Below are 13,467 nucleotides of genomic sequence, written 5' to 3'. Positions count from 1 at the left end.
AATGTTGTGTGTGCCCTTGAACACTCAGAGGGGTTTGAGGCCTGTTGTTCACCAGGATCCTCTTCCTCACTGTGTAATGTCAGTCAGTAATCAATCATGATTATCAGCCCCATGCTGATTGCTGAGACAGAAACTGTATAGTCATTTCTCATCATTTGTGCTCCTTCCATGGCACCTCTGTGCCCTTTATCTTGCTGTTACAGATATGATTACAGACAGATATACAATGACACTAAGGATTATTGGTGCTCACTTGTTCAGCAAGCATGCCAATTACAAGCACTAGCTGCTTGCAATCTGCCTTAGGCAATCCATACACAACACACTACATAACAGTATCAATCAGTCACTACCAACTCGAACTTCAATAGGCTAATTGTGTATTTCTGTGTGTCTGTGCTCTAGTTAAAGTATTTGTAGTGAAGTATTTCAAGGAAATTAGCTGGAGAGGGCACTTTCTATCAGAATTTAAAGTACATAATAAGTTGCTGATGTTTGACAACTTTCTGCAAATGTTGACAACATCCGTCAAAAGTACAATGTAATTTGTGAGTTTTTGTGTGGGGGGTGGGGAGGAATGGTGCAACATTCCCGATGAGCACATATTACATTATAATATTAGACAAATGACCAATGGCAAAAAATAAGTAAATACAGTATATACACACACATATACTTCAAATCAAATTATACCCCTCTGTATCTTATACTTTTTTGGTTGGCTGCTTTCCCGGTTGACCCGAGAAACAGAGAAGTTCTTCACGGAAGAATATTGCACTGGTTTATGGGTGGGTGTTCTTGCGTGTTGAGAGTCTCATAAAACATACTTTCTGAAATTTTGAGCAAGAGTCTCTCAGAATCCCAGAAAGTCTTTCCATTTTAAGAGAGTATCAGATTCTAGTGTTTATCAGGTTAAGAACCGGCAGGTTCGGGCTCGTCCAAGCCACTGCTGTGGCACAACGTGTTGCTGTCATTATATGCCTAATACATTTCTTTTTGTTTCTGTCCATATTCTCCTGAGGTTTGTTTAGAAGACATACCCAAGGGTCGAGAGGGAAATCAAAACCCAGAACTCTCTGCGTCAGCTTATGTACCCTTCTCCAGATTTCTGTCACCCCTGGACACAGCGACCACATATGAATAAATGGGGCGCGTTGGCCACAGCCCTTAGAACAAATAGGAGATGTTCCTGGGTACATCTTTGCCAGACACTCCGGGGTTAGGTACCACCTTTATAATACTTCATATGCGTTTTCTTTGATCTGCATACATATAGAACTTGTGGCCGCTACCATATTTCTGGTTCCAGGATTTGGTTTAGGTCTCTTCCCACTGTGCTATAAAAGGGAATTATTTTTCCAGAGAAGGGAGAACGATTTAGGAATAAATGATTGAAGTCGACCCTCTTTGAATTGGGGCCTTGCGGAACAGTGTCGAAAAATGTAAAGGGTGGAGCTAGACCTCAACCATGAACAAAACCCTGGATCTGAAGGTACCTAAAATTTTTGCCACTTGGGAGATCATACCGGTCCCTGGGCAGTACCTGGGGGTGGCGAAAGAAAGGACCTTGGACTTGTCCATGTCCATCACATCTACTATCCTATGTATCCCCCTCGATTTTATGCTTCAAAAATTGACCCAACCATACCTGGGGAAAACTCTGGGTTAAAAAATAGTGGTGTCATCCCTGATCTATCGAGAGTGAGCATAGAGTTTTTTTTTATTTTTGTTCCACAAACTCAAATTGTGAGATATCGAGTGTAAACAGCAACCTGCTTTCTTTTGGGAAATCTTAGGAGACCAAAAAATTGATCTTAATTCTAGGGGGACCAGCAAGTCCGCCTCTAGTTTCACCCATCTCTTACCTCCTATATCTGTGTGTCAGGCTAAAATCTGGCTAAATTGAGCTGCTTTATAATAAGAGAATACTCACGGTAGAGTCAGACCTCCTTTTAGTCTGGTTTGGCTGAGAATGGTTCTGTCCACTCTAGGGCTCTTGTTTTTCCATATAAAGGATTTTATGTGGGACTGTAAATCTTGAATTTCCAATAGTGGGACCGGGATGGGGAGAGTGAGGAACAAATATAAAAGAGTATAATTGTTCATCAAAAATATGCCTAGATTATTGACCTGTTCCCCCTACTAAATGGGGGAGTGTGAGCTTTGGATGGATACTCAATGTCTTATGATCATTTGGAATGTCTAAGTTAACTGCATGGATAGAGGTGCTCCTGTATGCTTCAGTGTATTATGTGAAACTTGTCTATCCTTGACCCTAATAAAAAATTTGAAACAAAAAAAAAAATATGCCTAGATACTTCAAGGCTGTACTACACCATCTAAATTCGAAGTATACTGAGATTAATTTGACTACTTTTTAGGACAATTAATATTTAGTGCCTGAGATTTAATAACATTTATTTAAAAAACTGACAGTCTACTTAAGATCCAAAGTTCCTGGAACAGATGTGGTAGTGATATAAGTGGTTTTGACAGTGTCATGAGTGTGTCATCTGTAAACAGAGCTATTTTGTATTGTTTGCCCCTCACTGGGATACCCTCTATAATGGGGTTGTTTCTAATATGACTAGCCATTGGTTTGAGGGAGAGGGTGAACAGCAGGGGGATTATGGGCGTCTTTGTCTGGTGCCTCCTTTGATTGAAAAAAGCTCAGAGGCTATTCCCAAGAATAATACCCTAGTCGAAGGGGACATGTAAAGAGCAAAAAGGGAGCAGAGAAACCGATCCCTGAAACCAAATTTTTTTTGCGTTCGTTCCATATATTCCCAGTCCAGATGGTCAACCGCTTTCTCTACGTCTAAAGATAGTTCCAGGGACTGGATATTTGTTTGTTTGGCGTCAGCCACTAGATATATCATTCTCCTCGTATTGTCTGCCGCCTATCTTCCTGGGACAAAACCCACTTGGTCCAGGTGGACCAGGCCAGGCAATACTATATTAAGTCGATTGGCAATAATTTTTGAAAAAAAATTAAAGTCTACATTTATCAACGATATCGGCCTGGAGCTGGCGCAATATGCGGGATCTTTCCCTGACTTAGGGATGAGGCATACATAAGCTTGTAACAGAGTATTCGGGAAATCTGCACCGTCTAGTATTGAGTTGAAAATGTTTGGTAGATGGGGAATAAGAGGGCGGGCACATTTTTTGATATATAAATTTGAAAACCTGTCTGGGCCTGGGGATTTGTTTGGCTTCAGGGAACCAATCACATCCGCTATCTCTTCTGGCATAATTCATTTGTTTAGGTTGTCTTGCTCATGTTCAGGAATATTGCTAACCCTGACTCAGATAAATATTTTTCCAGCTCCTTTCTATAGTTCTGGGATTGAATTGCTTTTTTACCGTCATATAGCTTACTATAGAAAGAGTGTAACTCTTTTGCTATTTTAGCTGGCTTAGATATTAGGTTCCAGAAGTTGATTCGAATTTTATGGATGCCTAACTTCGGTTGTTTATGTTTAAGGCGGTATGCCAGCATAGAGTCAGGCTTATTAGCTTTCTCAAAGTATTTTTGTTTGGTCCACGTCATCATTTTTTCTGCCGCTTCGGACAGACAAGTATTAAGTTCCCCCCGGCATGTCGCTAGCTCCCCCCAATTTTTTTGGAAGGGTTGTTTTTGATCGATTGCTCTAGCTTGCTTAATTACTAAGTTCAATGTGTCAATTTTAGCTTGTCTCGCCTTTTTCCTGTTTGCTGCTATTTCAATTAGTTTGCCTCTCAGGATAGATGATTGACTTTTGACACTCCCAGCGTTAAAATAATAATAATCCATAATGTCCTGCTCTACTGTCTCAGCAATCCCAGGGATCTTTATCAGCCACTCGTTGAGTCTCCAGGATCTAAATAGTGGGGGAGCTGGCAGATCTCTTAGTGACCTCCACCGGGGCATGATCAGACACGTGATAATTTTTATGTGTGTTGAGTGCACTTTGAGGATTAGGGTGGCCGAGATGAAAATATAGTCTAATCTGGTGTAAACTTTATGAGGTGCTGAGTAAAATGTGTAGTCTTTACACTTGGGATTCAGCTCCCGCCACACATCGACAAGGCCAAACACTCTGAGATATTCTATTAGTTTCAGTTGGTCATCCGGGCTTTGGGACAACTGGCTCTGTGACATTGGAGTGACCTGTCTAAATTTTTATCCAGAGTGGTGTTAAAGTCCCCGCCTAATATAATTTGGCCTTTCGCCACGGATCCCAGCTTTCTAAAAAAAAAAGGTAGAAAAGAATTTGGGTGTTCAGATTTGGGAGCGAAAACATTAGGAATTGTCATTTCCACCCCATGCAAGGTACCCGACATACTGTAATCAGGAATCTCACCTCAACGTCAGACACCACTTTGACCGGGGTGAACAAGAACCCTTTATGGAGCAGGAACGCCACTACTTTCCCCCTTCACAAGCTGGCGGTGGCAATCTTGGATTGTGCCGGGGAGAAGGGAGCAGGGCAGAGCACGAGCCGTGTGGACATGCAGCCCTTTCCCTCATCCACAGCTGAGGGGAAGGGACCCCCATGGCTCCCCAGCCTACCTGAGTGCCTGCTCCCTGGCTTGGGATGGGGGGGAAAGAAAACTCACTCGGCTTGGCAGAATTCCCCCGGGGGCTCCACAAAAAAATGGCCACCTCCCGACACCTCTCAGCAGCACGGCCTCCGCAATCACCCCAATCTACGTCTCTCCGGTCTATCCCCCATTCGATGGTTTATGAGGGTGCTCCTGGGGTTGATCGCTGTATACTCCCTGCTTTTTAGCCTGCTTTTGGAGGGGTGTAAGGGAGTGAAGTGTTTAATTCCCTTCCTAGGCATCTAGAGACTGCACGGGTGTCGGATTGCACACCTGAACAGGGATGTGTGCACAATCATCCTGATGGAGCAGGGATAAAAGACAGGAAGCTGTCAGAGACAGAGAGACTGCTTCCCTCCAGAGAGAGAGGAAGTGAAAGTTCTCCCAGCTGGGAGAGTCTGGCTGTTATGGACCCTAGGACTGAAGGAAGCAGGCCTGTGGGTTGTGTGAAATTTTTTTTGCTTTGAAGCAGTGAATACAGACAGTGAACCACGAGCGGTACTGATTCTAGAAGTAAAGGCTACCACACCGCATAGGACTACCAGCTGTGAATGGAGTATATGCAGAAAAAGTGGGAAATAATTGATGCGTAACTGTGCTGAAGCAGAAAAACAAATACATACGGTGACCTACGTGAGGTACTGATTCTGGAAGAAAAGACTGCCACACCGCATAGGACTATCAGAGGTGATTTAGAGTATATGCAGGAAAAGTGTGAAAGTTGATGTGAAACTGTGCTGAAGCAGAAAAACAAATACAGACGTTGACCGACACGAGGTACTGATTCTGGAAGAAAAAGGTGAATGAAAAGTTTTAATTGATGTTTTGCTGAAGTCCAGGCTGCACAGCGATGGCAAGACGCAATGGCACGATGCCCCTAGTATGTATGGAGTGCGAGGACCCAGGGCACTCAGAAGAGGCGTGTCCTTACGTGCTGGAGTATGAAGAGTACCAGCAGTATGACGAAGATTGTCTCCAATGACTGCAACAGCAAGCAATGCATGGTGGGCGAGGAGAAAAAGCAGAAGTTCCAAGCAACTCAGAGCCTCAGAGCCTACCAAAACAAAGAGAAAAAAAAGAGGAAAAAGAAAAAGTTCGCAACTGACAGCGGAAGGTACAGAAACAGTTAATGATGAGCCTATCACGTGAGGAAATCAGAATTCCAAAGGGAGCCGAGATGTTCTGCAGCCTATAGGGACTGGTGGAATTCTCTTTGGAATTGTGGAATATCCAGTGATGAAGGCGTGGATTCAAAAGGAGACGGCAAAGGATAAAGATGAGAAAAAAGTTGATGATTCCTTGAGTCTGGTTAAAGATACATTGCGAGATGCCAAGCATGACTATGATCTCCTCCACAAACAGTTAGTTAAAGAGCAAGAAGCTAAGACTGAGCTACAGAGAGGTCTGTCAGCTGCGATCGATAAGTGTGTAACTTTGAAGAAGATAAAGCGTCACTTGCCGAGTGAGTTCAAGGACATGAGGACTAACCTTGAGCGGTCAAATGCAGCTGCTGCCACCAGGGATGAAGAGGCAAAGGCTGAATTGGAAGTCTCTCAGAAGGAGATTCACTGCAGCGCTGAATTTATATGATTTCGCCCTTGAAGAGTTGGGGCAAACTCATGAGTCTGTAAGAGAGAAGAAAAACCTACAAGAGATGTGAAGCTTCACCAAGCAGAAGAAGGGAAGAAACTGGAGCAAGAGCTGGAGGAGCAGAGAGGCTGCTCCATCCCCAAAAGTCAGCAAGCCCTGGAGAAAGAGGCGTGGAAATTGCAAGCTGCCGCAACCATTGCAACGAAATTGGCACAGCTGGAAAATAATAAGAAGGAGGCATTGATGCAAACTCAGAGAAAGCACAGGAAAGAGGTGGAGGCTCTAATAGAAAAATTGCAGGATCAAGCTGAATGTTTCAATAATAAAATGGAACAAGCTCTGAAGTCACTTGAGGACAAAGATAAAGAGACTACAAAACTAAAAGAAAAACGTGGGTTACAGAAGGAGTCCATGAAAAAAATGGAAATAGAATTACAGGATGAACTCAAGAAAAAGAGGTCTCTCGCGGATTAATTAAATAGGCAGAAAAGCCTAGATGTGGAAGAGCTTTAAAGACTGAGAAATGAGATTACAGTACTGAAGAGAAAGAATCTGAAAATGTTTTTCGACCCACAGTTAAAATCTTAGAGTCTAAAAAGTTGAAGCTGGAGAAAGAGGTTACAAACATAAAACAGACACTGTGGTCACAGGAGTCCATGGAAAGATGGCGGTAGAGGTAAAACAGAGTGAGCATATGCCAACTAGTAAAGTACAGATGTCTCCACTACAGGAAAAGGTTTGGCCTTGCCTAAGCATCTGTATCCCACAGAGACTAATGCCCATACCTTGAGAAAGCGCTCTGTGAAGCGTGAAACGTTGGTAGGGCTCTCCATTGCCCTGTTTTTCCATGACCAATAAATAATCTTTTTATGGGATACGCACCCTCCTTTCTACTTTTTTGATACCTACAGTAGTGCTCTTCCAGTTTTTCTCCTTCTCTACTAGACAAGGGTACAGTGAGAGCTGGGTACACCGCACAATTGCAAAACGAAATTGCAAAGTTTGAACTGCCAGAGAAAGCACTAACTAGGCCTCCAGCTTCCCAGCAGGCAATGGGCAAGGACATGAGTGCAGAATCAAGACCAGAAGAACCCTTGTCTGATGGAGCTAAAAGATAGGACATTCTCTGGAAATTGAGGTATGATCCTGCGCTCCTGTGTTGAGTATATTGTCTGACATGAAAGAGGAGGTGGTGAAATACTGTTTTGCAGGCCTAGAAAGCACGGTAATTGCCATAGAGAGAAAAACCAAAGCGATTGGTTGTAGTAAAAATTGGAAGTCAAAGAAGAAGATGAGAAGGAGTCCAAAAGACTCCCCCGTGAGGCCGAGCTGTTTCCCGAGATGGGGGGGGACGTTTAAATGGCCATGTGTGTGTGGGGCTACACTCTGAGGGGGGTGGTATGTAAGGGAGTGAAGAGGTATCTAGAGACTGCACGGGTGTCGGATTTCACACCTGAACAAGGAGGTGTGCACAATCAACTCCTGATGGAACAGGGATAAAAGACAGGAACCTGTCAGAGACAGAGAGACTGCTTCCCTCCAGAGAGAGAGGATTTGAAAGTTCTCCTAGCCGGGAAAGAGTCTGGCTGTTATGGACCCTAGGACTGAAGGAAGCAGGCCTGTGGGGTCCAGCTGCGAATCACATCCAGAATAAAGATTGCTCCCCAGAACCGGCGTTCCTCAATTAGCGACACAGAGACCCTGTGAAGGAATCCCTGTAATTCAGATAAGAGACTTTCCTATTGTCATTTTTCATATGTTTTGGGCTGGGAACCAGGTTAGTTGGCCATCGCCGTTAGAAAGGGCCACAACAATGTGTAGGTAGTTTCCCTAATGGCAATAGGATTTTATTTTATTATTTTGTGTTTTGCCTTAAAGGGGCAGTAGCCCCAACGTTTTGGTTGCTGTTTGGTGGCAAATAAACCACCATAGTTAAGCTTTATACAGTGTCTATGCGTCTGTCTGACATCGCCTACAGGCCGCTCTGTCACAGGGGGTAAGCTAGTACTTTTCCAGTGCTGTAGATGAAGCTCTCCCCAGACACTTCCTCGCGGCTTCACATCCAAGCCCCACCGAGAAAGTGTGTCAATTTGCGAATTTTAAATATATATATATAAAAAAAGGGCACAAAAAAAGAGAAAAACACAATCAATCATATATCATAGAAATATTTATAAAATTGACTCGATAAAACTTACATAGTAAAAATAGGATCACGTAGATCCAATCATCCACACAGAAGACGATCCACGAAACAAGGAAGGGGGATTCCACACATCCACAGCTCACGGATCAAAGCTGGAAAATAGTCCGGTACTGCTACTAGTTGTTACAGCGGTCTTTGACTGGTGTCCGCGTCCTCGTGCAAACAGGGGGATGATCGTAGCTCTCGAGCGAACATCGTCATGCCTACTTGCAGCTACCTGTTGACTTCACCTCTACGCATTTCGCGTCATATGACGCTTCTTCAGGGGATTTGTCTTACTGATCCTACGCCCAATTTAAATAGCAAAACAAATAAATTCACAGCCAATACGGATCTTGAATAGTTCACAGTGGAGCCTTCCAATCAGTGTTGCACTTGCTATTGACCAATACAACAGATCAAAAGTGAACATCATAAAACACATACATAAACATGTATGGGAACATACATACAGTACATACATAACAAAATACTAATAAATAAAAATATAGTGAAAAACGTGAGAGTCTATATTGTTACAATAAGGGACCAACAACACAAATGAGGATCACAATGAATACAGTTACTAATAATTTTATTATTTTGTGTTTTGCCTTAATGGGGCAGTAGCCCCAATGTTTTGGTTGCTGTTTGGTGGCAAATAAACCACCATAGTTAAGATTTATACAGTGTCTATGTGTCTGTCTGACCTCGCCTACAGGCCGCTCCATCACAGGGGGTCAGCTGGCACTTTACCAGTGTTGTAGACAAAGCTCTCCCCAGACACTTCCTCGCGGCTTCACGTCCAAGCCCCACCAAGAAAGTGTGTCAATTTACGAGTTTTTAATATATACTGTATGCAGATGTTATGCACATCTCTACCTATGAGGTCTGAAAAGCTTTTCTACACTATAATTTCATCTATGAAGAATTCTTACAGTTTGTTGGACAACTAAGAGGAATCACAAACTTTAACCAATTAATGTAATACTGAACCAAGAAAATGTGTTTGTCAATGTTGCATAGAATTATATAGAAATATATATTATTTTTTTCCAGTTATGCTCTGTTATTTAATTGGGGTTTAGCATGTTTAAAACTTTTGTTAAAAATTAGTTATTACAACCAGTTTATTTGTATTAAACAATCGAAATAGACAGCACACTAAGGCATTATAAGTGAAAATAAAGGGATGTGGTGCAATGTGGAACTGGGAGGACCCTATTTCCTCTCGAATAGTAATCCAAAAAGAATCCAATGTTCCCAGCACACAGAAGAATCAAAAAAGAAGGGAATATGCCAAAAAAGGTTTAATGAGCAAAAAAAAAAACAAATCCTAAGGTTATGTAAGAAAAAAAGACAAAACCACAATGCATCCAAACAAAAATAATAATGGGAGAAAAACAGGGGAATGAATAAAGGGGGGGATGGGATAGGGTGAGACAAAAAATATAAACGTGACAGAGAGAGGGGGATGGCAACGTTTTGGGGTACAAACCCCTTCTTCAGGCCCGTTCCCACGAGACACAAAAATGTCTGATGGTACTTCCCTTTCCCTGTACAGATCTCCCTATAGAAAAATGCACAAAAACAATGAGCAACCGGGATAAATGTATCCTAACAGGGGGCGCGTACAAGGGACAGTCCAGGATTATCCAGCAACCAATACTGATATAAATGATAGTCCCACACAGGGGGTGGTAATATAGCACCCGCTGTGGTAATCAAGGATAATCCTTTCCACAAGGGAATAGCAGCTGCAGAGTATAATTGCAAAATGCAGTATCAGCAAACAGTGCACAGACCACAAACTCTCATGGACCCCAGCACTCTGAACACAGCAGGTCTCCAAGAGAGTTTTCATAAACACTTACAGGGTCTGCAGCTGCTATTCCTTTGGTCTGTATATGCTCAGTTATTTGTATAATTACATTACATACCCCCTTGGCTACCTTAGTGGCTAGTACAGCATCATTTCTAAAGCAAAAAAGGGGTTAATCCCTACCACAACCCATCTGCGGAGTCTAACCATCCTCTCCAGGGCAACAATCCCCAACAACCTCCCCCAACAAACAAAACCTCCCACTGTTGAGTAATGGTCAATAGCCCTATTAGCCAAATGCTTTTTGAGCACTATAACACTATATATACAATAAAAAAAATCAACATTAATAATCAAAAGATTACAAATATAAAAAAAATTCAAACATAAATTCATTTATGGTCAGTGTGGCTACATAGACCATCCCAACGGGAGCCTAGATAGCCACATTGTCAATTAGTGTGAAACTGTAATAACATTTAGAACCATAGCTATCCTGACCCTGGATGAAGGTCATCCTCATCTTCATGGCTGTAGCCCCCTGGAACCAATCCAAAAACGGAATGATGGCCACCATAAGGCAAACATTTAAAAAACAATCAATTTATGGCCCTATGACTTTGGTCATAAAATTACATTGATGCGACTCAGTTATTTTTTTTTTTAACAGAGGTTGATGACTAGCATATATAAACTCCATATATGCATATATGAACAGCACCCACACATATATATATATATATATATATATATATATATATATATATAATATATAATATAATATATATAATATTGAGATTATCAATGGTTCAGCAAGGTGTCAACAAATTGTTATTGAAGACATATTGTAGATAACATTGCTGTAACTTCAAAATCAAATTGATCATGTCCACTGCATTGATTATTCTGTTATGTGTTACAGTAGATACATACCATGAAAATACAGTACCTGCATGCAGAACCATAATTGCAATCTGAATCAGAATAATGAGGAATAGCAGGCAAAATAACCTCAGAAAGGTCCGTTGTGGCTGAAACGCGTTGGAGTTGCGGGGGTGCCTCCCTCTCTCTCTTTTTTAACTTCCATGTTATAATAAAGAAGATTTTTTCACAGCACAGTCCAGCCTTGTTCACTTGCTGCGTGGCCGTGACCGCTGTCTTTCCTCCCCGGTGAGGTTATTTTGCCTGCTATTTCTACCATACAGCTTGGAGCACGCCACAGATCAGACGGATTTAAAGACATATGTGAGTCATTTATTCCTCATTTGTTCCTTCATTGTGGAGTTCCCCAGGCTTTGTGGGTTACACTGTGCGTGATTAAAGGGGTCTGGGTGGGTCCACGGACTTCCCCCTGACATCCCTAGACAATCACTGCTATACCACATACCTAATAGGGGTCATTTCATATTGTTCCTCCACACCCTGTCCATCTGGACACAGCAGCATTCTTTATTAGTCAATGTGGTTTTTAAATAAAGCCCTGCAGCACTGGCTTATTGAGTGGTGAATGTCCCTCAATGTTCTCTCTACCAGAATAATGAGGAAGAACAACTGCAGTATTTAATGTTTAAGTGAAAAATAAAAAAATGCCCAAGTGTAAAAGAGCTAAACATGTTATAAATTAAAAGTAACTATATTACCATGCGAACAAAGGAAGTACTACAGTATTTGTGACATTAAAAGCTAAAACAAAGAACATTCCTTATTACAGTATTTACATATTGTATTGTCTAAATATATATTATAACAGAAACAGGCAATTATTCTTAAAGTAAAAATGTACACACATGTATCCTTCAATTAAAAGGTAAAGTAAACAATAATACAATAACAATAACACATTAATTAAAGCAAATAAGGCATCTGGCCCTGATGGCATACAGTACCTCCAAGAGTTCCGAAGGAGTTAAGATCAGTAATAGCCAAACCATTGCATTTAATATTCAAGGATTCCATTTCCACAGGCTCAGTACCACAAGATTGGTGTAAAGCAGACGTGGTGCCTACAGTATATTTAAAAAGGGAGCTAGATCACAACTGGGGAATTACAGACCTGTAAGCCTGACATCAATAATGGGGAGGTTACTTGAAGGTTTTGTATGAAAACACAATTATTAGTAATTGTTAGCATGGATTTATGAAGGATAGATCATGCCAAACTAGCCTTATTAGTTTCTTTGAGGAGGTACAGTAAGTAGGAATTGAGATCAGGGTAATGCACTTGATGTGGTCTACTTAGATTTTGCAAAGGCTTTTGATACGGTTGCACACAAGAGGTTAGTGTACAAAATAAAGCAAATTGGACTTGGTAAAAATATTTACACCTGCATTGAAAACAACAGAGAGTTGTAAAACATTGAACTTTTTCAGGTTGGGCTAAAGTTGTGAGTGGAGTACCTCAAGGTTCTGTACTGGACCCCTGCTTTTTAACTTGTTTGATGACCTTGAGGTTGGCATAGAGTGCAAATTCTCCATCTTTGCTGATGACACTAATTTGGTAGTAGAATCAGAGCAGGATGTAGTTTCTCTCCAGAAGGACTTGGATATACTGGAAACTTGGGCAGGAAAATGGCAGATGAGGTTTAATACAGATAAATGTAAGATTATGCATTTGGGAAACAAGAATAAACAGGCAATTTACAAATTTAATGGGGATAAATTAGGACAATCTTTGATGGAGAAGGATTTAGGAGTGCTTGTTGACAGCAGGTTTAGCAATAGTGCCCAAAGTCATGCAGCAGCTGGAAGGGCAAATAAGATATTATCTTACATTAAACAAGCAATAGGTGGAAAGGAAGTAAACATAATTATGCACCTTAATACAGCATTAGTAAGACCACACCTTGAATATGGAGTACAATTTTGGCACCACTCCTTAGAAAAGTAATTATGGAACTAGAGAAAGTGCAAAGAAGAGCCATCAAATTAATAAAGGGGATGTATAATCTGATTTATGAGGAGAGGCTAGCTAAATAAGATTTGTTTACATTAGGAAAGAGGCATCTAAGAGGGGATATGATAACTATGTACAAATATATTCAGGCACAATACAAGGAGCTTTCAAAATAACTATTCATCCCAAGGGCAGTCCAAACGATACTGGCTCATACCTTAAGGTTGGAGGAAAGGAGATTTTATCAGCAACAAAGGAATGGGTTCTTTACAGTAAGGGCAGTTAAAATGTGGAATTCATTACCCATGGAGACTGTGATGGCAGATACAACAGATATCTTCAAAAAAGGTTGGACAACTTTTTAGAAAGAAAAGGTGTACAGGTTTATTC

At 41.4% G+C, this 13,467-nt stretch overlaps 1 protein-coding gene across 3 annotated transcripts in view; it reads left to right on the top strand.

Moving 5' to 3' along the window:
* Positions 1-13,467, top strand: part of NCAM2 (neural cell adhesion molecule 2) — a 500,008-nt gene that overhangs the window by 249,089 nt on the left and 237,452 nt on the right. The window lies entirely within an intron of this gene.

Source organism: Ascaphus truei, chromosome 3 (assembly GCF_040206685.1).
Source record: "Ascaphus truei isolate aAscTru1 chromosome 3, aAscTru1.hap1, whole genome shotgun sequence".
Taxonomy (NCBI): Eukaryota; Metazoa; Chordata; class Amphibia; order Anura; family Ascaphidae; genus Ascaphus; species Ascaphus truei.
The sequence above is the reverse complement of the archived record's forward strand: the minus strand, read 5'-3'. Positions and strand labels throughout refer to the sequence as shown.